A 23,718-nucleotide genomic window follows, 5' to 3' on the forward strand; every position below is an offset into this window, starting at 1 on the left:
CTGACTCCAATTTTTGTGCATAATTGAATAAACTCACCTGGCGCCTTGGTAATTCTTGTTGTAATTAATTTGCTGCTTACCACAAGATATTTATGATATGCTTTGGGAAACCTGTTTTGCAAAATTGCTCACTCTCTTTAATCCTTTGTTTCTCCAGACTGTGTAGGTTTGATCATCTTTGTGATTTAGTCTTGGGTTCAAGAAAATTAAGGTTCTAACCTTAATTCCAGGGAGTTTTTCTTTGTTATGAACCCATGAGCTCAGTAGCTTGAGATGGAGGTGCCAGAGTCATACTCAGCTTCTCACCCTCATCTCGACTTCTGGCTGCCATCAGATCCAGTGACTCCTCTCTTAAATTCTTTTATCCTGCTCTCTATAGCTGTCCCCCTTGCTATATATTGATTTGACTGATTTAATATGGTGAGATTCTAAGTTAAGGATAATCTAGCCAAAAGTTGTATATGAAGTTCATTGCAGAATGTTCCCAAGATAGTGTCTTAGAAAGCCATCATCCACTTCTGAAATTGTCTTACTTAGAAGATTTAATCTAAATATAACTAAGCCACTCATCTCTAAATTTGTTCAAAAAACATCAGGAAGGTAGGATGCATGGGCTCACGCCACCAGGGTGATCTTTTCTCCTGTACATACATCCAAATCCCAAAACCAGGGGCTGGGGATTTAGCTCAGTGGCAAAGCGCCTGCCTAGCAAGTGTAAGATCATGAGTTCAATTCCTGGTACCGGAAGAAAAAAAAAAATCAAATTCAAATCCTAAAACCATCTGTTCTGAGCCATAGAGATATAGTTATGGTATATATGTGCCGAAAACCTCTAGATAGTTTCCATCTTTTTCCTTGTTGCTGACTTGACTCTAGGAGGATTTATACCTTCATTCTTCTCGTAGAAGTTCCTATCCTGTCCCATAAAGCCCTTTTCCTGGCCCTGCTTCTCAAGTAGTGTGGTCCTGTACACCAAACACCTGTGTGTTTCTGAAGACTCCATGTTTTATCTTGTATCCAGGTTGTTCGTAACAGGTCATATTTCTATCCCTGTAATTCTCTTTTACCTCCATCTGATAAGTTCTGCTTGCCTCTCAAGACTCAACTGAGATGTGTTTCATACAGTTTGTCTAATTCTAATAGTGTTCTTCTCTCTCAAAACACCTTGAATCACCTGCTCCCCTTTAACATTTAGAATACTGTAATTGTTAGTCTATGTTTTCAACAGGCCGTACTTCCCAGCTGTGGGGAACGGGCCTTCCTTCTCTCTGTGTGTTTTCTAGGCCTAGTTCTTGCTTATAGTAGTCTCTCAGCAAATGATTGATGGAGGAATGGACAATAGAATTCTGAGTTTTCTCCTGGTGCATACTCCAAAATCCCTAAACCTCCTGTTCTGAGCCATCGGCATGTCAGGGTCTCATCTTGGGAAAACCCTAGTATGAGAAGACAGGCTGAGAACAAATAAAATTCATGCCAGTGTGTTTATTAAAATGCATCTTTATAAATATCACAAAGAATGATATTTTATGAAGGTCAGCACTCAAATATGGCTTGAGTTATTAACCCTTTCAAGAATTTCCCATTTTGGTGCTATTTTCACATTTTCAAGACATTAAAGCAGTTTGATGGTGATGACACAGAGCTGTGGAGTCGCAGCGGCCCTGGAGTTCAGCACAGCGGCGTTCCAGGTCTACCCACGGACTGACGGGACTGCCATTCCCAAAGCCGCACTGCTCAGCTATGTTCGCAGCGAAGTGTTTATGACTTTCTACCCCTATTCATCCCAAGGGACATAAGAAAATAATGCTGTGTATTCTGTGTCTACCGACCTGGTGATCCTCAGCAGCAGTTCCTTTGTAAAAATATCCTCCTGGGATTTGGGTATTTTACTCCAACTTTTCTTTTTCTCAGTGTGTGGTACATGATTCATTTTCCATATCTGGAAAATGGGACAAATAATTCACACAGTTCACAGGGGAACTGAAGAAGACAAATATGAAAAGCATATAATAGTCATAATTTTGTGTCAAAATAGCTACCCACCTAAGTCTGTTATATTCTTCACTCCAAGAGGTAGATGTTAAATGTACTCTGAGGTTCCAAGCATGTGAGCTTCTCCTTCACTCTCTCGTATGGAAGAAATTGTCAATAATTGTTTATTGAATTAATGCCATAGTTGAAGGGTAACCATCAGAGATCTGGTACATTATTGTCCTTCCTTCTTGGAGACACTTAAGTCCTTTGATTTGTTGGCCTGTCATTCTGTGTTACCCAAAGAGGAAGCAGGAGAACGAAGAACAAGGCTCATTGCATCATACCCTGAGTGCACATTATTTCCAGGCACCTTGAAGACGAATTCATACTATGCATATTTAATCTTCACTCTATCCACATGATGGATTCCCCAAACATGTATACACAAAGATCAGCCTCAGACAACAGGAACTAGTAGAAAATTAATGAAGATCACATTATGCTACAAGCACATTCAGAATGCAAGTTCAAGGCTACTAAAACTCTTTCCAACAAATCAAAGTGCCTGGAAAATCTTGATCAAAATGCATCTTTTGAATGAAAACTTCCTTAACGTTGGGAAATGTATGGCTATAAAAGAAACCCATACGAACCCCAGGTACACATGGCCAGACATAATTCATAGCACAATACAATGGTATCTCAGTTCATGAACTTAATTTGTTCTCAAACAATTTGGTTCACCAATGGAAGTGTTTGGCAAAATTTTGTTTTTGTTTGCAAACTCTGCCTTGGCGAAAAACACAGCCATGACCATCTTTTTGACACAAACACAAACTTGGCCATCTTTTCCAAATTGTAGGCAAATTAGGTTTGTGAACCATGGTTGTACTGCATGGCAAAACAGCCATGAGTACAAGAGAAAGAGAGTTCTCACATGTGCAAGAGAAAAATCTGAAGTCACATTCATGGGAAACCTCATTAGACTAACAGGGTATTTTTCAGCAAAATCTTTAGAGGACAGGGTGGAATAGAACAATATATCCAAATAACAGTCAACTAATATTACTATATTGAGAAAATCCTACTTCTGATGTGAGGGAGGAATTGACTTCAAGACATGCAAACACATCATCCAGATAAAAAATTCAACAGAAAAATAACAGAGTGAAATTATAGTTCAGATCAAACAGACTTTTTAGAGCATTCTATCTAGCAACTGGAATATGTGTGTTTTTTTCTTCAAAAAAACATAGAGCATTCTCTAGGCTACAGGATCTATTTCACTACATAACAAGTCTCAACAATTAAAAAACTGGAAATCACACCAAGTATCTTTTCTAACAGTGATATAATACTAGAAAATAACAGAAAATGTACAATTTCCTGGAGACTTATGCTGCTAAATTCATAATGGTTCATTGAATGAATTAAAAGAGAAATTCAAAAATTTTTGAAATAAAAGAAAGTGGAAGCATAACATATGGAAACTTATGGAATACAGCAAACACCATTTTTTCTTCTTCATAGAATATTTTCCATTCTGACAGAAGTTATTTTTAAAATTTTGTGTTTATAATATCTTTGTGATTTAGGAGACCCCAGTGGAAAAGGGAGAGCTGCAATTTAAACTACTAAGTTAAACTAGCATTAAGTTTCTACCCTCCTGACACTTCTGAAATTAGAGCTTAGTGTTGGACCTGGCATATATGTCCACCAGTAGAAGAATGGGTAAAGAAAATATGGTGTTTACATACAAGAGAGTTATACTCTGCCATAAAATAAGAATAAACTTGAGGTTTTTGTAGGAATTTCGATGCGCCTTGAGATCTTAATGTTAAGTGAAATAAATCAGGTACACATGACTTCTCTACATGAGAAACCTAAAATAAGAATAAAGAACAACATAAGCAGGAGCTGGTGGCATACGCCTATAATCCCAGCATTCAGGAGGCTAAGGCAGGAGGATCACTGTGAGTTCAAGACCCCTTGGGCTACAAAGTAAGTTCAAGGCCAGCCTGAACTGTGTAGTGAAACCTTGTCTCAAAAAGTCAAAAAAAAGAGAGTAAAAGAAGATAATAAGAGGTAGAAATGTAGAACTTTCTCAGATATAGTGAGTATCAAGAGATGGGTGGAGGGCAGTGAGGGGGAAAGAGGAGAAGAGGATGAGAAATGAATGAAGATGAGTTATGAACACAGGGCAATGGCACACAAGGAACATAAACATCACTAGTACAAGCATGTAAGTACTCATAAAAAGTAAGAACTTGGAAACCACGTTCCTACACATGAACATTACTGAACACAAGCTTCCATTCTATACCCCCAAATAAAACAAATACAGTAGAAGCAAAAAGAAAAAAATGGCATGTCCAAAGGCTTTAGAAAATGGAATTGTTGAATTAAAACCTATTTCACGTACAAAATGATGAACCAAAATTTATTGAACACCAGTTAAATGTTTTTTGAGACAGTTTGAACATTTTTTGAGAGGAACAAAGGCTAAAATTAATTAGCAAAGCATACAACTTGTAAAGCTAGCAAAAAAGAACCACTGAGTAAAGCAAATAGCTGACTGTGATGACACATGCTTGTAATCCCAGCGCTTGGGAGGCTGAGGCAGGAGGATCTCCAAGAGTTTGAGACTGGCCTGGAATACAACGTGAGACTCTGTCTCAAGAAGAAAAAAATAAAGCAATTAAAGTATGTCAAAGAGTAAAATAAAGGTAGTAGTGTAAATACATACAATTAAAACAAAAATATATTAGAAAATCATCAGAAGTGAAAGCTGTTTCTTTGAAAATATTCATAACTAACTGAATTGTATCTGTGCACAGATAAAACAAATGAAAAGAGAGCCTCAAAACAGTCATTGCTGAAGTAAAAAAGCAAAGGCTGAGCAGAGATACGGGAAATCATTTTACAGAAAATAATGTGTGATTATTGTGTTAAATTTTGAAAATTTGGATAAAAGAGACAAATTGTTTAAAAATATAACTCACCAACTGAATTGAGAAGATATGCAAAAATTGAGAGCATCAGAGAAATTAAAATTTTCTGTTGGTTGCATATGCTGACGTAGCCATACACAGATTTCAAACACAAACACAGATGGACATAATCAAGGTCAAGCAAACATTTAGAAAACATCTAACACTAATATTTATAAAAATGTTCCAGGGAATTAAAAAAGGGGAAATGTTTCTCAATTTCATTGAATATGCCTAATAAAAATAACCACCAAAGTAGTCAAAAATCATTGTTAGTTTTATATTGAAAAATTATCTGGATAACTATTAACACAACACATTTCTTTCTGATGTGTTGTGCTAAGATTTATCCAGATAATCCAAATTGAAGATATCAAAATGTAATACAACCATTGTTAATTTCCTACCACCTTGTCTGAGATTCTGTATTGCTTGTATTGTTTTTATTGTTATTTTCTAAATGTATGTGTGTTTGTTAAGATGTTTTCATTATTGTATCTTTTGTTTTGTTTTTGTTTTTTTTTTTGTTTTGTTTTTTTCTGGTACTGGGAATCGAACTCACGACCTCGCGCTTGCCAGGCAGGCGCTGTGCTGCTGAGCTAAATCCCCAGCCCCCATTATTTTATCTTTAAAATAAAAAAAAATAGAACAACAACCTAAATACTATGAACAAGTTGCTTTTATACCAGAAACTCAAGAATGTCACTTTCATTTGTCAATGCAAGTCTTTACATTTAATTTTATAAAGAAAGTCATATGCGGAATATTCTTAAACTGCAAAAATTGATTCTCTGTTGAAGAAAACAGTCTTAGGAAGTAAGTAGCAAGACCATCAGGAAAACGAATGGCAAATATCCTACTTAATGGTAACTTTGTAAATCCTTACAAAACATAAGACAAAAAAATATCAAAAATTATTCTACACAAACATAAATTAGCTTCTTGAAAGAAATCCCCTAAGTCTCCACCTTGCAAAAGCTGAGAATACATGACACATGAACAGAAATGCATTTAGAATATATAAATAACTTAAAAATCTTTATGAGAAGGAAAACAAAGTGAGAAAAAATATGAGCATAATTATGGAAATAAGAAAAATCAGTGCATATATAAATGCTATCTCAATAATAATCAAGAAATCTAAATAAAATTACCTGGCTATATCATTGTGTGCCAACATAGTGATGAACATTAAAATCTCAGGCAATATAGACTGTGGACAGAAAGCAAGAAATAAATTAATGATTAATTCCAGAACTGCTGAAGATTCCCAAACTGCTGATTACACTGTTAATCTCTGTTTTACTATTCACAGAGGCAGTCAATGCACATAGACAGTGATAATTCATAAACTGAAAACCTTATTGAGAAGTCTGGAAGCTGAAGCCTAATTCACATTTTGAGTAATTTTGTTGAATGGCAAGACCTCTCCAGCCCACGAGCAGTCCGGGAGGACTTTCGCGTGAGTTAGTACTGTTAGAAAATGCACGACTGGCCGCATCTTATTTCCAATTATAGGTCATAAACCATAATGGATGTCTTTAGTCACTGTATTTATAAATGTGCAGAGAGGCAGCAAATAATGGCTGTGTTCAATAAACACCGTAAATAACCACGCTCGAGTGGAGCACAGAATCCAAATGCAATTTAGATGTGCTGTAGGGAATTTGTAAAGCATTTTCTTAAAGCACAACTGGCTAAATTCCCACTTCTGCCCTTTACATGAATCGTGTGGAGGGATGCAGGAACACTCAGTAGAGCCCTTTTTAGTGTAATTGATCTTTCCTTCCTCACATCTTCTCTGAGTGTGCTAAATGATAACCCTTGGTGGGGAACTGAACCTACACACAGTTTGAGGTGACATATTGCCAAGTATTTCCTCCTGAAATGTCACAGTCCTACTACTTCTCTGGCCATGTGTCCTCACAGGCTGTTGTCAGGTTGTTGAGTGAATTAAGTGAGCTAAAATGTAATGAACTTAGAGGAGAGTGGCAGAATATACAATGAATGCTACTTGTTATTAGCACTATTGCTTGCTTTTGTTTTGTTTGAGTTTTGAGAAAGAGTTTTGCTGTGGAGTTCAGGCTGGTCTGGATTCATTACATAGCCCAGACTGGCCTTTAACTTGGGATGATCCTCCTGCCTCAGCCTCCCGAGTGCTGGGATTATAGGTGTGTCCCACTACACTGAGCCCTATTAGCAATATTGTGACTGAGAGATTATCCTCAATATATTCCAGCAGAGGTATTCAGTTTAATAATCTTAGTTTCTCTAACTCATCCTGGTTACCTGCAAGTTTCTTAGTTCTACTTTTACTAGGCAAAATTATTACTTGGCTACTTTTATGGTTTTCAGCTAGTCCTCAATAGTTACCCAAAGAAGAGTTCTACAGGTGGTTGACATGGTCCCTGACACGATGGGTTCACATTCTCTTGGATGAAGGGTGAACACAAAAAAACACATACATACTCCAGAGTACGTCAGGTAAGGAATACTACTATGAAGAAAAGGAAGCAGAATAATGAGTAGATGAAGCTACTTCAACACAGGCAGCCAAGGAAAGAGTCTTGAGGTGTGATGTTTGAGCTGAGAATTAAATAATAGAAGCAGGTTGTGTCTGTCAAGTACATTCCAGCAGAGGGACCGTGAGAGCAAAGCCTTCACGACTGATGAGGATTTGAGCCGGCAGATGCCTACAGTGGTGAGCAAAGGCAGTGTGATGGGGTAAGAGCAAAGGTAAGAAGGACCCGGCTTTCAGGAGTGACGGTACAGTTAAAACCTCCCACTAAGACCCAGGTACGGTAGAACCTGTGTGTTTCAGAGAGTGGACTGCAAATTATATACCATATTAAAAGGAAGGTTCTGTCATAATGAGGTTGAAGAAATAATGGGAAAGAGCCTGTCTGTGGGAGCCAGCTCCAGGATCCAAATCCGTGTTGATCCTGTGGCCTTGTGGTGCCCACGGGTGAGGACTGTCCTCACACCTGTAGAGCGCATGGAGCACACCTCTGTTCCTATAACATTGCTGGAAGAGGGGAGCCGTTCCAGACATGTCCTACTGGGTCAGTGCGTATTTGCTTGAAATGGCCCCAGAAAACTGAACTAAGAGACTATGGGGCACGTGGGACCCATTCTTATTCCAGAAGGGGGCCCACCCCCTGTTTAAAGCTGGACTTGCTTCTCTTCTCTCTCCCTCTCTTCAGAAGACAAGCTCTCCATTCCACCTGCGTTTGGGAAAAGGGCTAGGCACAGGATATGAGTTGTCACTCAGAAGTCACTTTATACTGGGTTCATGTTACCAGGGAATAGGTCACAGAAGGATTGCACCCTGCATGCTATTATTAGAGTGGGTGACATTGTAGCTTCAATTTTATACTTAATATATTTGATGTACAACTTCATTATAATATAGTCTGATACTCTAATTTTATATGTGCCTGTACGCTTTGAGAAATAAGAACTCCCTAGAGGCAGTTCTTATTTAAGGAAGTTCTTACTTAAGAGGCCAGTCTTATTCAAATTTATCCCCTTATAACAAAGGGGAAAAAGAAAATAATACTTATAGTCACCTACGCAAGTAGTAGTAATACATGTCTCACTTAATACTCAAATGTCTGTAGACTAACAGACGAAAGGTCTGTTGTCTAATAGATAAAAGTATAAGGAAGATGAATTATTTCTACTTTTATTATTTCTGTTTTAAAGATAAGCAAAATGAGAATGAAAAACCTAAAGCCCTATAGCCAGTGAAAGACAAAGGTATAAATTCCACCCCAATTGTTTGAAAGTAGTAACTACATAGGTAGAAAAATAGTAGCACCAGAGATAAATCAATGAGGCCCATATACATGGCACTACCTCACACTCCTGAGTGCATCACCTGTCCGGGAGCAGGTGCTCAGTAGATGAGTGATGGGATATACGTGAAAAGTGACTTTGGTCACTTTAAGTGAGAAAATGTCATTAATGGCACTTGTATGCCTCATCAAAACAAGTGTTCAAGGTGACTGGACACTGAATTGATTCTTAAGCCATAAAGCCTCAGTCAGCTGTGGCTGGAGACCCCGGGCAACCCTGCTGAATCGGCACAGAAGAGCTTCTTGTCCACCCCAATCAGTCTCCGCCTGCTGTTCAATTAGGTTTGAGTCTGCAGTTCTCCACCTTCCAGCACCATTTTACTCAGTGAATTGTAATGAACACTGTAGGAAAGATTAACATCTGTGAAAAAATATTTAAGGATTGAAAAGGAAAGCTAAATGCGAGCAGTTCCCTCCAATGAGTGTATTGTGTTTTTTCTAAAAATAACATGGAGCTGCTCTTATATACAGAAGTCATTGCTGGAGGGAGCATGGTATGAACGTGGAGCATTGGTGATGTAATATTTGAAAAAAAAATTGCCAAATTATCGTGTCATCATGGCTCTATTTTTTTTTTTTTTTTTTTTGCTGTTCTTTTTCAGCTTTACGAACTGACAGATGATAGGTGGGTAGGTAGGTAGGTAGGTAGATAGATAAGAAGAAGTAAGAAAAATTTTCTGATACTAGAATTTATATATTAGAGCATCTGTTTTATTAGCTACCTTATGAATATAAGGCTTTAAAAACTTAGTAATCATCAAGTTGCTTTCATGCAAATGATTGTCAGAACAATGTCATGTAGCTAATATTGAAATATAGTAGAAGAGGAAAACAAGATTTTTTGATTCAACTAAACACACTGCATCATTTTGCAGATTAAAAATAATAATGCGTTTATAGAAAGCACTTGTGTTGAATTAATACAATCTTAATTATCATTGTCGACTTAAGTTGTTAATTAAAATATCTGCTTTAAGATTTTTAATTTTAACTTTTGCGTATCTTCGGTATATAAAATTGTTCATGATGGAGTTGCATGCTAAAAATAACATGACGCCAGTTGTGTGCAAAAGTTTACGAATTCTGTTGCCCTTGTCCACTTGAAGGCAGGTGTCACAGCCTCAGATGCTTATGCTGTCTGCTGAGTACACTGAGTCAGATAGGGACTGCTCTTCTGGGAGAGTCCAGGCACCGTGTAAAGTGGCAGCTACTCTGCCCCTCCTTGCCAGTTCTTGTCATGCGGCTGCTTGGTTGAGCACATTAATCCCTTTTATAAAATGAGATTCTAAGATTCTAGAATGTGTGTGCAAAATCTTCAGGTTCCTAATGTTGGCCTCCACTTCGGTTTTTAAACTTAACTGTCTGTGTGCTCCACAAAGCCCCTGGTAAATGGGAGCTGCTTCTTGCCAGAGGGAAGCCTGCTGGAGTCTGACTATTGATATCAACTCCCCAGGATAGACCTGACACAGGAACTGGAGCACTTTCTTTTTCCTGCTGTGGGAGTTGGGAAACGATTCTTTTTACAGGGCTCAGCCCTGTCCTACTTTGTTGAGGACTTATTTTCAACCTATCTGTTCCTTTCCCAAAATTGCTACAAAACAGCTGGAATTAGGTGGGTGGGTGTGGTCCTCAAGGTATGGTGATGGCATGGGTGGCAGAATTCCTCGCAGAGACGTTTCTGTTGCTTGAAGTAGCAGAGGCCTTGAGGAAACCATGTGCCCATCTCTGAAAGATAATCTTGCTTTCCTTTGACACTCTCACGTTGATGCAAGTCATTTAGTAAATCATTACTCTTTCCTTTTTTTACTTTTAATGATACTTTAGACATTTGCATCACTTTTACCTATGGACTCGGGATGACCTCTGGTACAAATAATCTGTGGATTTCTGTGCCTGTGGCTTCACTACTTCTTTCTGAAAGTATTTTTGGCACAAACTAAGGGGAAACAGTACAGGGAAACAACTTCTCAAAATTATTCAAACAGAAAAGGCACAGGTGTACAGAAAGGTCATTTGGTAAACAGGGACCTTATTGAAAGATTACCAAAAAGAAGGAAATCCCACTGTGACATGTAACCAATTTGGAAGAACTTCTCCTCTCCTGCCACTGACCTTTTTTCCATTCCCAAATTCCTAAATAAGTAGCTTGTGCGGCTAGGGATTTAGCTCAGCGGCACAGCGCCTGCCTGGCAAGTGCAAGGTCGTGAGTTCAATTCTCGGTACCAGAAAACAAACAAACAAACAAAAACAAACAAACAAATAAAAAAGTAGCTTGCTTGGTGACAAAGGGAAAAGAGTTCAGTGGTTATTCCCTGAGGAGCAATTTTCACTCAGTCCTAACTTATATAATGTTCCAAAGAAGAATCTGAAACCTAAAGTCACTGCGGGGATGAGAGGGTCAAACCAGTGTGAGTACACATTTGATTTTGTGTCTACGCTATGCCTGTTTTATGGGGTCCCTCCTATGGTCAGTCCTCCAAAGGGAACAGTGTTCACATCTCTTAGGTACTCCATGATGAACTTTAATTTTGAAGCCAGAGCACTGTCTTGAGATTGCAAAGAGCAAATTGGCACCTGAAATTTGGCTCACTGCAGGTCAGGCAGGTGAGTAGCTTCCTGCACTGCTGATGCTGGAAGTTTTCCCAGCAATGCTGTAGCTTTTCATTGTTGTTGGCACTGCTTTCCCCTGTAGTCGTATTTGTCTCTTTATCTCCTCTCTCAACACACTGTGAGGCCCTGCATGGAAATGGCCATGTGTAGTTACTCATGATTTCACAGAAAGGGAAAGAAAAGAGGTTACCTTGCATAATAATGGAGCAGAGTGTTCCCCAACACAAAGACCTGGCCTTGCATCTCAGTTCTACCGTGCACTGCCTTTTGGCTTGGGAAAGTGAAACATACCCTAAATTTTCTAATTTATGAAGTGGAGAAAGTAAGTTGCACTTGTCAGCATTGCCATGGTGACTGAAACATAATGCCAGAGTACTCCATTGAAAAAATTGCTCCTTCTTTTCCGTCTTCATAACTTCAGCATCCACCAAATCTCTGGGCACATTAGGTGATGAATGCCTCTATCTACAAAAGAAAAAAAAAGTATATATATATATATATACAATGTTTTTAAAAATTCTAACAACTTGAAACTGCTGCCCATTAAACTGCTGTTGAAATGGTCACAGTGTATGTTATTATGTGTTTGTCCCACCATGTAAGAAGATCACTTTTGTCATTGGTCTTTAATTTTTCCACATGCAAAAGGGTGATGTTTGGCCTCAGAGTGTGAAAATATGAGATTAAATTCAATAGATATGTGTTTTATGGGTCTAAATGGTATTTTATAAATGACTGAATGAGGGGCTGGGGATTTAGCTCAGCGGCAAAGTGCCTGCCTGGCAAGCGCAAGGTCGTGAGTTCAATTCCTGGTACCGGAAGAAAAACAAAAACAAACAAACAAACAAAATAAATGAATGAATGGGTGAATACATACCTAAGTAAATAGCAAGACTTACACAACCTTCAACTTGGTAGAAAAATGATCTTTTCCAGGATTCTAGCACAGAATGGTGACATTTCCTAGAGGTACCTTACAGCTGCTCCCTTGGGCAGAACATGTACTCACTCTAGTTTACCAACACCTCCGCTATGTCATCGATGTGGATCCTGAAAACCTCCGCTGGGATCCTGAAATCTTCAGCCTGTATGAACTTGAATATGGTGCATGTACGAATTGCAGTCCTTTATTCCTCTATGATATAATGATCTTAAAGCACATGGAGCTTAGACATGTTCAGTCATTGCAAGTGTTACAATGAGTCACCCACACAACTGAAAGCAGCTATTGTTTCTCCACAGGTGCTGACAAGGGCTCCGCAAACGGCCATACGCAATGACATTTAATTCCTTTCTGATTATGCCCCACCTCTATTATCCTCCCAGAAGTCCGTCTTCTCTATAGATTGCTAGGGTGTTTCCCAAGGTGTGTGGTTAAGTTTATTCAACAAGGAATAGTGCAGGGCATTTGACTTTGTTAGTTATGTGGACCTAGCTCCAACAGTTCCAAGTCCTAGATGCTCATGTGGACTCCTGAGACCAGCTCTGGATCTGGGTCCCTTCGGATCAGTAGCATCAATTCTGCAAAGATACTGTCCACCCAGGTACCCTATGGATGGTATGGTGCTGCAACCAGACAGACACCCCTTGTGAATCTTAAACTCTGGTTCTTTTGTTAAGAGTACACTTAAGTTTTCTGCTCTGAATTTCTTTTCTAACTCACAGAAGAGGGGAAAAAAAAACAACATATTTTTATTCTTCTTCCCTTTCAAAAACACAAGTTGCAAAACTTTGTGAATTTGACAAATAAAGGCTTTTATTTTCTCCAAAATAACGTCTTCATTATGATGGTGCTTATCTACCATTGCACAACATAAAAGGATTTCCCCCCCAACTGGGTGAAATTCCATAGTGACAGAAATATAGAAAGTCTTTCAAAAGCACTGACTTAAATTCTTCATGTTTCACCAATGGCTAAACGTCTCTGTTGTATTTGGAGGTAAACTGTCTTATTTATTATGGCTCCATAAATACTTCCACTGTGAATAATGCAAACTAGTGGAATACTTAATGTAAAAAAATGTGGGTCTGTCCTTATAGGGACATCTTACAAGAATAAATTAAAAACCAAGCTGTGTACCTCCTTTTAAGTAAAAAAATAAAGCATCGTTCAGAATGTGTTTCACTTGTGCCTTCAGCAAGGATTCCAAAATCTATAAAGAATCTTAGAATTAAATGTAATGACAGAAGCAAAAATGTAAAACATAGCTACTATTATTACTTGGTCATCATCAGGCTTGCCATTTGCTGCTTGTTATAATGTGAGTTATTGAGAAGAAAAGTAGTCAGTGAAGTTTTGGAATTAAAAAAAAAAACCTCTCTCTGGCCTGGTTTCCTTCCTTGTGAAATGCAAATAAGAGCATCCTATTGTTTGAATTCATTTTAGCTGAAAATAATGGAAAACTCAAGTTACTGCATCAAATGATGGCATCCTTAGTTAGCTGTATGGACATGAAGTCTGGCAATATGCAGCTCCATAGCTGGCTCAGAAGCTGAATGAAATCAAAGGGCAAGTTCCTGTGTCTATAATTTCATTGGATTCTATCCCATGATCATGGAGACTTGACCTTCCAGCCCTCAAGCCCTTCATTTGGCCGGCTAAGCAGAATGAAGATGTTAGGAATTCTGCCATTTCACCATGGAAGTCAACCCTACCACCACCATTATTCTGACAGGGCTTGTCCTTGCCTCTCCTTCACCAGAATTTGGCCACATGCTCATCTCTAGATAAATCACCGGGGAAAAGGGTGAGGACACCTGTGGTTCCTCAGAGTAGAATCCTAAGGGCAACTATGACAAATGTGACAGTATAGAGCTCCGGGCTGACACCCGGAATTTCTGAGTAGGTATGCTCGGGAAACCTTGACGATTTTCATTTACATTATGCTCCCTGCTAGTGTTAACTTTGTTAGTCATTTTAGCAGTTATTTAAAAATACTGATTTAGGGCTGGGGATTTAGCTCAGCAGCAAAGCGCCTGCCTGGCAAGCGCAAGGTCATGAGTTCGGTTCCCAGTACCGGAGAAAAACCAAAAAAAATAAAAAAATAAAATAAAATAAAAATACTGATTTAGACCAAGAGTACTTCATTCCCTGTGGCTGGGAGATGGGCCTCCTTTTTTTTCTGATATTAAGAGATTACCACTCTGTATAGAAACAGGTCAATAATCTTTAACCAGAAAGAAATAAAGGATCGTGTACTTGCAGGATGTAGAAAAGAAGGAAAGAAAACCGGAACTAGGTAGCTGAATGCATCAGGCCTGGAGGAGAAGAATGGGTAGACTGCTTCAATGCTACCCATTACAGTCAACTGGAATTTAGGCTCCAAGCCTTCCCTGAACTCTACATCCTTCCTAATGCACTACCCTTTATTACTTTCTGGAGAGTTCCAGTATTGTCATACCACACACGTTCTTCCCAGGCAATTGTTCTCCAGGTGGGAAAAAGGATTCCTGGTGCTAGTTACTTTATGTTCGCTGAATTCCCAAAGTGATGTCTTCTATAGCTAGTTGAAAGACCAACAACAATCCCTTTTTAATGTACATTCTTGGCAATAATTGATATACATAACAAAAACTTTGACCTACTCGTAATAGGAAAATAGAGATGTGAAAACTGCCTTGTAGACTGAGGAGCATCGCAAAGAGAAAGTTACTGGTTTCTTGAGCTATTATATACATCTCACAATCTGCCATAGTGAGAGCTTAACAAAGGATGCAGTAGAAATAAGTTATTACCTACCCAGAGTACATTCCTTATCCTTGTGATGATATTTTGGCATTTCTTAGGGATCCACACCATCTCAAATCTTAGTCTAATATATTTCAAGTAGAGATGATTTTATTTCTTGCTCTAGGGTTGGGTCAATACCACTAACATTATCAGAGAAGTCAGTTCAGGTCTCCATAAATCAAAATGAATAGAACTGAAATCCTAATATTGTGTCAATAATAACGGCTTAGAATTTATCTTTCCAGTAGGTGTAGAACAATGTTAATCTAGGTCAAGTGGAAACCACTACAGAGAGAAGTTTGTAGTAGAGTTAATATGGTGATAAGCATAGTAGATACTGAGGAAGTCTAAAACCTGACAATATCAACTGATTACAAAGATCTCACAGAATCTAGAGTCCCTAGACTTTTCAATGTATTTTTATCAAATATATTTATTTGGGGGGGGGCAGGAGAATTAAGCTAGCTTGAAGAATCATTTGGAACTGAAAGACAAATGTCAAAAGGTGTTTCAGCATCTACTTGATATTCAAATCCTCAAGTTAATTATTCTCCACTCTTGAAGCAAGGCACGTTAGTGTACTCTACCAAGTATTATTCAACAAATGATGAGATTTTTTACATCTAGGTTGTGGAAGCATCCACTATTTCCCTCTCTGTCTTAACCAGCAGTGGCTATTACCACTAATTTGTCCTGGTGGTCTTGCCTTAGCTTTAGGTAATCATCAAATTTATTTTCTATTAGCAATGTACTGAGTACCCGAATGGTAGTCTCTGGGGAACTTTAGAGTTCTCTGGGTCTCGTCTCCTGTCCTCTGCCCACAAACCTGCCTTCTTCTGTGTTATTAGCACATGGCATGTCCTCAGATCAGGTAGCACTTCCTGAGATCCTCCTCCTCGCCTGGGGGCTGGGCCTCTGTCAAGGCAGGCGGCCAAGGCAACATAGCACTCCGTCCATGTATCATGGTATCCAGGACTCATTCCCCTTCATTGCTTAATTTCCAGTTGTCTTGAGAACCATTTTCTTTCCATACGTATTGTTGGTTTGTTATTTTTTCCACATGAGAGGGTAAATTCACTTCCTGTTGTTCCATCTTGATTGACAGTAGAAATGTATTCATTACTTTTCTGAGTATGTTTCTCATTAAGCCTTTAACATGTTGTCAGTAGCTTCTTTTAAGTGCTACCTAATAAACCCAACAACTGGGTGAGAGTGATGTTGGTTTCTATCATCTTTTTTCTTATGAACCATATTTTCCGTATCTTATTGTATATAAATTATGGATGTGCTATTTTCTTCTGAAGTTTATCTTTATTATAATAGTCAGATAACTTGGCTTCGTTAAACTCTAGATTCTGCCTCTACTGTGGCACCATTAGCTGAAATTGCCACTCAGTTCTTTCACCTGGAATCCTGTTGATAACAATGAGTTAAGTCAGCTGTACAGAAGAGACGCTCCCTTTCCCTTCCTAAATGGGCAGGAGTCTGTATGGTGGAATAGTTATAGATATGAATTTGGAAGTCAAATGGTCCTTGGTTTAAAGCCTTCCTCTAGCACTATCCAAGTGATTTACCATGGGCATATTATTAAAAAATCAATGCTTCCATTTTCTGTAAAAGTTGGGTGATTCACACTGTCTCCAAAACATTCTGAAGATCAAATAAAGTAGCAAATATAAAGCACTTGTCAGAAGCTCTGACACATAGCAAATTATTAATAAGTGGAAATTCAAAACTTCTTTCTATTTGATGGAGAGAGAAATTATAGTAAGAAACAGAATACTCTAAAATAGAGAAGAGGTGTCAGATTTAAATAGGTTGGTAGAGCCAGTAAACACAATAGGAATTGAAAGAAAGGACAGAGAACTTGTTGGTGAAATTGGAAATTGCATTTGGGTTTTTTAAAAAAATATTTCTCAGGATTTGAAGCATGAGATGGAATTGGTTGTGGGATAAATGGATACTTAAGGTAACCACTCCATGGAGTTAAAATGCTTTGTGCTGAGGAGTTTTGATAAATAAAGGCACAGCAGCCATGAAAGTGAGATAAGTAATTACACTTTGAATGCCTGATAGTGGAGTTTTTTAAAAAGGATCATTTTTAATTACTACAGTATGAGGTTATAATATAAAATCACAGAATCATCAGACATTCTGGCCTGGAATGAATATGACCTAGTTCAAAGCTTTTAAAATGTTCACTGGTAACATTTTAATTGGTATGCCGTGTAGAAATGTAAAACTTCTTGTGGTCATCCAACATTTGACCAACTGGAGTTTTGCTTGTATGACTGTATGGAAATCTAGTCTTCTACAGAGTCATGGGTTTAAAAATGCTAAATTAGTTTTTTGCATATTGTATAAATAAAAGACGTATTGAATCTGATTACATCTCTGAGTGAATAGTTTTGAGAAGATTAGCCGGAAATGGTGTGGGTGAGAGAAGGCAGGTGCTGCTGCGCTCATTCAGATCTGAGACAATAAGAAACGGAGCCAAAATGGTAGCAGCACAAACAGACAAGGATCATGAGGCAGAATTCTAAGCCATGTCAGAAGAAGAACTGCCGGTGCAGCTTTACTCTTTACATTTACATCTTTGTTTTCTTGTCCCCTTTCACTGGAACCCAAGCATGAAGACAGAGCAGAAGCTGGGCATTAGCGTTCATGAGTATTCTGTGAAGGAAAGGGAAGAGAAGGAAAAGGGAGAGGGAAGAAAGGAAGATGCACCGGCAGTTCTTCTTCTGACATGGTTTAGAACTCTGCTTCGTGATCCTTGCCTGTCTGTGCTGCCATCCTCGTGGCTCAGTTTCTTATTGTCTCAGACCTGAATGTCACATCACAGCGATCTATGTGCACCCACGGTCATAGCAGCACAATTTGTAATTGCTAAATTGTGGAAGCAATACAAATGTCCATCCACTGAGGATTGGATAAAAAAAATTGTGGTACTTCTATATAATGGAATATTACTCAGCCATAAAGAAAGATAAACTGGAGGCTTTTACAGGTAAATGGTCACAACTAGAGACCATACTCACAAGTGAAATAAATCAGACCTGCATGTGTAAGCAATGTATTGTCTCACTAGTGTAAAACCTGAAAAAGTGAATAAAAACTAGGAGGTATGATTGACATTGTGAAACTAAAGGAAAATGATCAAAAGTAAAGGGCAACTGGGGTATGGGAAAACAGAAAAGAAAGAAGGGGGAATTATGTATGTATGTATATATAGGACAGCTAACATAGCTGTACTACCGTCGTCTATCACTTTACTGAAAGCAACAGTTAATGATTACTTGTTTGATCAGTCCTGCATGTCTCTATTTGTTTTCCTGAGAAACCATTTTGAAGATATCAATAGGTCATACAACAACCATGATTAACCTCCTACAACTTTGTCTGTAACTCGGTATTGTTTGTATTGTTCTTATGCTACTTTGTAAATGGATGTCTGTTAATATGTTTTCCTTCTTTTATTTTTAAAATAAATTTTACAAAAAGGTTGTTAGATGGCAGTAGGTAAGATGAGAAAAATATTGCAGGACAGGATAGGAAATATTTGTAGTAAGCAAAGAGTGGTCATAACTTTACACATTATGGGAACAGAAAAGATCAGGGAGACAATGTATCAGGAAAGAGCTAAGAAGGCTGAGAGATTAGGCCATAGAGATATCCATAGAGAAAACCCTTCTAGGCAGAAAGAACAGCAGAGGCACAGGTTAGAGAATGGCTCATATGCTTGGAATTGCTAGGAAGCCAAGTTGTCCATCCTGGGTTAAAAAAAGCGTGAGTGGTTGGTGAATTCAAGAAGATGTGAAGACAGAAGAGTTAAAGCTTTTAAACTAGTATAAAAACTTTGAGCTTTATTTTACTGATTATGGGGGTTAGAGGAAAGAAGTGTTAGAGACTGAGTCTGGTATATACAAACATATGCAGTGCTGTAATGTGAATATGGCTTGTGTCCACCTAAGCTCATGTTAAGCTTTGGTCCCTGTGTAACGGTGTTGACACGTTTGTCCTTTTGCAGGAAATTATACCCCAAAGGCTCCCCTCTCACGAGTTGGTTATCACAGCTCCTGAAAGGATGGATCAGTTGTTATGCACCTGGCACCTTCCTTTGGTCTCTTTGGCTAGGTGACTTCTTTTTCACGTGTGTCTGCTTTCCTCTCTGCCTTTCTATCATCAGGTATGGGACAGCATATGGTGCTCTCCCAAAGCCAAGCCAAGAGTGGCATGATGTTTCTACCCCTCCAGAACTCTGATCTTAAGAAAACACCATTTCTTAATAAGTTGTCCTACCTCAGGCATTTTATAATTCTCAGGGAAACTGGATTGTGACATATGATAATTTAAACTTTGGGCAGAATGAGTTCGAATGAAGCCCTCTATGAGATTAGCTAATCTCAGCCAATAGTAAATGCATAGGTGAATTTATGTTAGCGATTGGCTTTGTAATGTTAGTCAGAGGGCTTCCAGATGAAAGAAGAAAAAGTTAATGAACAGACAGTTTCTTTTTTAAAAAAGCATAAGTTTTGGACCTTTTCTTAGAGAATAGACAAACACAGAGAAAATTCCCAGAGATAAACTTGGAAGAGCACAACCAACAAGAGGTTGAATCTTTTGTGCAAAGTTAATATGGCAAGAGATTTAAGAAAGGCAGAGAACCACATCACCAAAGCCAGGACCGCATTATTAATAGCAGGTAATGTTTAGTGTAATGAACCAGAACTAGTTACTAATCAGGACTTACAGAGAAGAGGCAGTGATAATGATGTCGCTGTATATTTTGTGTAGCAATTAATTGACTTTACAGAACTTGTTCATACTTTATTAAAGCTTTCCTGTGAGGCAAACAAGACATGTGTTATTTAAATTGCAATTTAGCTAATAAAGGGTCTAAGTTATAAAGAGGTCATTTAAAACTTTTAGCAGTCATTCACTTGGTTAGTAGTAAATGAAGGCATAAGTCCAAGGCCCAGATATCTCATCTTGTAAGAAGTAAAGGCAGAAAAGAAGCCCTAAGTGTGCTACAGAGAGCAGTCTTTTCATTTGGGGTGTAAGGAATTGAAATCTAGACACTTGGACTGTGTTGGTGTGGACACATAGCTCTTCAGTGACCGCAAGGGGATTATAGATTAGAGAACAATAATTATCCTAGTCCTAATGAACATCTGCTTGACTTTATAGAGTAGCTTCACATTGATCTGATTCAATCCTTAAGGCAACATTATGAGTCAGGTAATATTATCCTCATTTAAAAACTTAAGAGACTTAAGCCCAGAGAAGAAATAAGTTTCTCATGCATATAGGGCCTTCCAGCACCGAGAGCCACACTGAAGCTTATCTGACTCAAAGCTTTTTCTGGCTGCACATTTGTGTGCTAGCTTCTGACTCTCAGCACACAAGTTGCACTCCGGTAGCTGCCTACATAATCCTATGCCTTCATCTACTGCTAACCAGTTGAGTGAGGGCCAGAAGGCTTAAAGCCCATCTTTATTCCTTAGTTTCTTTGTTAGGTACATTGCAAGTTAAATAACAAGTAGTTGTTTGCCTCTCAAATAAAACTTCAAGAGGTGTGAACAAGTTCTGTGATTGGAACTGGCCGTTGTGTCTTATTGTTCATTTGTTTTATTTTTAAGAATGAGTCTGTATGAAGTCTACCCTGAACACATTCTTTCTCCTCCATATGGAAAGGGGTTTATCATGGTGGTTAGGAAATCCTGGCTGTAACAATAAAGCAGCCCCAGACTGTGTAATGGCCCAATAACATAGAAATGTATTTCTTATATAACTCATCCGTGACAGTTTCAGGTCTGTGGAAGGCCTCTGATCTACTTAGTCATGCGGAGAGATAGGCAAACAGAGGCACTAAAATTTTCAATATGTAACTTCTAAGGATTCCCTGAACACTGGCTTTCAAAAAGCAGAAGAAAATATTACTAAGGCTCATTATGAGCCATTTCTATGGGGCATAGTGGAATTACATTACTTCTAGATTTGTAACTACACCTCAGTTGCATGGCTTCAACTATTTGCAAAGGAAGCGTGCCCAAGACACAACCTTGGGACCTCAAACCGAAGAACAGAGAGAGAGACAGCTTGCTTCTTTTACTGCAGGGTCTGCAAGTGCTGTACTCATCACAGTCCTGGCATTCAGCAAATGTCAGATAAAAATCGGGACGTTAGTGTATGTGTAGCAATTTATTTTGCCAATCCTGCTTCCTTACTTGACCTCCATGACTTTGGATGGGGGAAGAATTTAAGTTTTTAGGGGGTGTTGATACACTCATAGATGCCATTACTAAGTGCTCTACACTGTTACAGTTGTCTCAAAATCCAAAGGAATAGCTTAAAAGATTTTGAAATTGTCTCTTACTCCTTATCAGTCCTGATTGTAAATTCATATTCACTTTTTTTGGATGTGGAAAATCTACTTATTCTGCCTTATATTTTTGGTAGTGATATTTATCTGAAACTCAGCAATAATAGAAAAACCAAAATATGTTTTTCTTAAGAGTCCTTTTTGATCTAAATCTTACTATGTTTGAGTTTCCACGCCCAATTTATAAACAGTTGGAGAGTTGAATAAATGCATTGTAAAATCACCCTTTCTGGATTCATCAATAACATGACAGCTTAGTGACAGTTGTAGGCTCAGGCTCAGCTAGTTTTGGATCACAGTTCAGCTGCATGTTTTTGTTTGTTTTTTATTTGTTTGTTTTTGTATTGGGAATCAAACTCAGGATCTTGTGCTTGCCAAGCAGATGCTTATGCCACTGAGCTATATCCCCAGTTCAGCAGTTCAGCTGTATGATCCAAGCAATGTTAGTTTTTGTGTAGCTGATACTGGGTAATAGGTTATGCAGATCAGTACTGTGGGTTCTGCTCTGAAGAATCCCCCAACATCCTCTGCTTCTTCTGTCGCATTTGCAGGTCTCTGCTGGATTACACTGAGATTTAAATAAAATCCTAGCACTTTCTCTTTTTTTGTGGGTTCCTGGAATCAAACTCAGGACGTCACACTTACCAGGCAGGTATTGTGCTGCTGAGCTATATCCCCAGCCCCAGAAATTTCTAGGGAAGAAAGAAAAGAGGAATTTTTGTTTGCCCATTTCCTTTGGTGTGTCTGACACACTGGGAGATACAGGCAGGCTCTATGATTGATCAGAATTCCTTGGGCAAGAGAGTCAGGTTCCACGGTGAACTCACAGGACCCTCTTCTCACAGTGTCTGTCTTATTTGTTTGCCAGTAGCAAGCCCTGACTGGGACAAAGGCAGCCACAACAGAGCATGGACAGAAATCATCATTTATAATTTGTAAAGTCTCCAGTGCATTGCTGAAAGGCCTCCAAGTATTCTCTATATGGGGATCTGTGGTGGTTGCAATTAGTACTGTTGTGGCTATGTAGATGAGACAGCCAGTTTTACAAACAGGATGAAATTCGAGGGCCTCCCCTGTGAGCCCGGCTGCACATAGAATGCATTTTCTGCCTTTTAGCTGTAGATCTTGCACAGAGAACAGAGTGTGCAGCCTGATTCCCAGGTGTCTGTGTGTGATGAGCCCTGCTTACTCCCAGGGAGGCCTCTGATACTGTCTAGGAGATGCAGATCCCAGACAAGGGACTTCTTCACTCCTCTCATTTCCAGTGCAAGCTGGGGGTTCTGCAGCAGCTCTGGGGAAGTTATAGAAGTGTAAGTACCCGGATGTCTTCACTGGCTATGAGAGACTCCTATGCCACAGAGATGACTTCTGTCCTATTAGATCACAGAAACCCTTGTTAATATCATCATTTGATTGTTTTTTAACAAATACCTTTGAATTGAGAAGCTACTTGTGCATCATTCATTGTGCCTATATATATCAGAAATTTCTCACTGAATTTAAGCAGAGGAGTTATTTATGAGATGAACAAGGAATTTATCCATCAAGTCAAGATGGTTTGGAGAATTAAATGGGAGTATGTACAAACTAGCCTCATCCTAGTCAAGCCAGGTGCTATGTCTGCTTTGTTATTTGAGATGCTTTTGATTTTCTCTCTCCTACTTTCCCAAATACTCTCCGTGGCTACACGGCTATCTAAAGTATTGTTGGCACCATGAATATAATGGAATCTGTGGGTATCACTTTCCTGACAGCTTAGTAATGTCACAAGTAGAATTTGGTGCTGCTCTGTTATCAAGAGTTATCTTTCAACCTAACATCGAGAAAATCAGTCTTCTCCTTTCGCTGTTCAGCCTGATGTGAAAACCAGTCTTGTGGTTGCATATTTCACTGCTTTGCATTTGAAAAGCACATAGCTGGTTCTGACACCCAGGGCAAAGCTTTCTCTCTGTGAGCCACAGCCCCCTGTCACATCTCTCTTGAGTCTTTGATACTTTTAGTGATCCTAGGTGCATCTCACATAATATATACCTGTAAAGTTTGAGAAATGACAGTATACATAATTAGAGGGAATTCATTTTCTGGGGATTTATACTAAATGCACACACAAGTGTGGGCCGGACTCATACCACCACGATTCCCAGCCAAAAAGCGCGCACAGAGCCAGGTAGGCCC

General features: G+C 38.7%; 1 protein-coding gene and 1 long non-coding RNA gene across 3 annotated transcripts in view; both read left to right on the forward strand.

Annotated features, from left to right (window-relative positions):
• The window catches only part of Nell1 (neural EGFL like 1), a gene marked incomplete at its 5' end in the record, with an annotated part of 791,721 nt that overhangs the window by 716,674 nt on the left and 51,329 nt on the right, over positions 1-23,718 (forward strand).
• Positions 7,595-13,202, forward strand: LOC106146393. The gene is made up of 2 exons (XR_001230813.1): positions 7,595-7,700; positions 12,674-13,202. It is a non-coding gene; the product is annotated as an uncharacterized LOC106146393 (long non-coding RNA).

The sequence above is a fragment of the Chinchilla lanigera genome, unplaced genomic scaffold (assembly GCF_000276665.1).
Source record: "Chinchilla lanigera isolate Chin_1 unplaced genomic scaffold, ChiLan1.0 scaffold00075, whole genome shotgun sequence".
Lineage (NCBI taxonomy): Eukaryota > Metazoa > Chordata > Mammalia > Rodentia > Chinchillidae > Chinchilla > Chinchilla lanigera.